The 2,500-nt window shown below is 51.2% G+C and overlaps 1 protein-coding gene across 5 annotated transcripts in view; it reads left to right on the top strand.

The window, feature by feature from the left end:
- Positions 1-2,500, top strand: part of LOC125028167 (single-stranded DNA-binding protein 3-like) — a 159,283-nt gene that overhangs the window by 45,165 nt on the left and 111,618 nt on the right. The gene's annotated exons all lie outside the window — the stretch shown is intronic.

Below are 2,500 nucleotides of genomic sequence, written 5' to 3' on the forward strand. Positions count from 1 at the left end.
GGAGGGGGTAACGAGTGCAAAGCCTGGTATTAATTTTCGCAGGGATGTTGACAAACGTTGCGGTAAAAGAGCCTGAGATTAGCAAAACTTGATCCCCGCTTAAAAAGTGATGACTCTTTGCTCTATGTTGTGCAAGCAGTTGCGATACAGATCTCGTTCGTTCCTGTACTTATTTGCCTTTCGGCTGTTGGTGATGCGAAGATGAGATGGGGGAGGATAAAAAGAGAATGCTGAATGAAGTGATAGTGCTTTCTTTTCTGACAAATGAGCATGCTTCTTGTGATAAACTATGGCCTTATAATAAGACGCCTTTTTTTCCCACGAAGCTTGTAACTTGATTCCCTAGCGGCACCAGCGACAACCTGGCCACATACAAGCGTATCATTACCCTCCTCGTGCTGGCGTGACATTGACAGAGGCAATATATGCTCCCTCGGCGCGTATTTCCGCCTGTGGCCACTAGAGGCGCTGCGGGTCGCTGCTCGGGGTACGCTCTGGCCTCTCAATTATAGGAGGTGCGCTAGTAAAGTTATTATTTACTGCCCCGGTGGTGTTTATATGGTGGTGTCATGTGGTTATGTTGCGGTAGCTGTGGTTATGGGCGGTTTGTGTGTGGTACCCCTCGTGCCGTGGTTGTTGGGGGAAGTGGGTGATCCCTGGGAGTTAACGAGGCTGTCAGGCGCTGCAAACTGCTGTACTGAGTTGTAGGTGTTCGGGCTGATGGATGGTGTAGGCGCGGCCTGTTCTCCCGCTTGCTCTTCTGAAAAGTAGCTTGTTTTATTGTGCTATGATGTCGCACTGGTAAAGGAGGCTGTGGTGTTCATAAGGTAATTTATTGTCTGAATGAAAAGCTTATTTTGATGTTAAATAGACTACAGGGAATCTTAGGGAATTCCTCAAACACAAAAAAGGCATAGATAACAAATTTACATATCCTTACACACGAGCGAATACGCTTACGCATTCACGCAAGCAGAAACACCTGAGTTTGTGTTTACAAAAGCAAACGCGCGCACTCGTGCATGGAATCCAGCACACGCACACGATCGCATGCTGCAAATTAAAAAGAAAATTAGACGTAATGATAATGAGAAATCCGGAGCTTGGTGTAAATGAAAGGATGACGCAGCAGCCAGCATTCCAGACCAACACGCGCATTGAGGCTGTTCCTGGCCAGCCAACAACCTCTCTACTTCCGCCAGGGGTGAACCACCCTGGGGGAGGAGGGGGAGCTACCCGGGGAACGGAGGAGGGAAGGGTGAATCACCTGCCTCAGGTATTCAAAGTTTGTGAAGAGATATGAAATGATTAGGACGCAAGAGAGCCGGAGCGAGGAGAGGGAAGGAGAGGAGGCAGAGGGAGGGCGATAGACCAACGGATAAACAGATAGAGGGAAGGCTGGAGGGAGAAAGGGAGAGAAGGAGAGAGGGAGAGTGAGTGAGAAAGAGAAAGAGAGAATGAGTTAGAATCGGGGGAGCCGCGTGCACATACGTGAATGTCCTGAACATCCGTGTATGTGCTTACCTGTGAGTGTGTGTGTGTTCGTGCAGCGCAGGTGTGAGTGCGTGTGGGCGTGTTGGCAACAAGGGCAGCGGCGCGGCAAGGGTTCTGGTCCAGCAGGCGCGGTGATGCGGCTTTTGCAGTAATGAAGATATGTTGGCTCTGAGGACAGTCGAGAATCCACGGCCGAAGATACTGCGTAATGGCCGAGTGTATATTTTAGTCCCAGGAAGATAGGAACAATTCGTCCGATTCGTCCTTGGGAGACTCCGGGATTAGGGATCAGTATGTATATATATATTTTTTTTTATCGCAAAGAATCGTGATAAGGACAATGCCCTTTCGCTATGGTCATCTTTGTTAGTCATGCTTTGATGTTATCTCATTCTGTTTGGCTCCACGCATGCCCACGCCGGCTGGTACCCTCTCATACCCATAGGTGCCCCAGACGAGGCTCTGCGTCCAGGGTCCTCCGCCAGGATCCTATCACGCTCTCCTACGCACGCTGGTTATCACGGTCCTGCTACGCACTCCTCCGCTTCCCTTTGTCAACCAACCCGCGCCTCCCAAAGCACTCTTGGTCGCCCTCGTGGTCGCTCCTCCGCCCTTGCTCTTGTGCAAATCTCTCTCTCTCCCTCTCCCTCTCCCTCTCCCTCTCCCTCTCCCTCTCCCTCCCTCCCTCCCCCCTCTCCCTCTCCCTCTCCCACTCCCTCTCTTTCCCTCATCTTCTTTCACTCTCACTTCTCTCTCCCTCTCCCATGCCCTTCGTCAGCCGTCTCTCCTGGTCCAGCAGGCGCGGTGATGCGGCTTTTGCAGTAATGAAGATATCTCTCCCCCCTCTCCCTCTCTCCCTCTCTCTCTCTCCCTCTCTCTCCCTCTCTCTCCCTCACCTTCTTTCATTCTCTCACTTCTCTCTCCCTCTCCCATGCCCTTCATCAGCCGTCTCTTCGTCTCTCTCTCCTTTGTCCATTTTATCAACATCTTTTGCTATGGCTTGGAT

Source organism: Penaeus chinensis, chromosome 8, assembly GCF_019202785.1.
Source record: "Penaeus chinensis breed Huanghai No. 1 chromosome 8, ASM1920278v2, whole genome shotgun sequence".
Classification (NCBI taxonomy): Eukaryota; Metazoa; Arthropoda; class Malacostraca; order Decapoda; family Penaeidae; genus Penaeus; species Penaeus chinensis.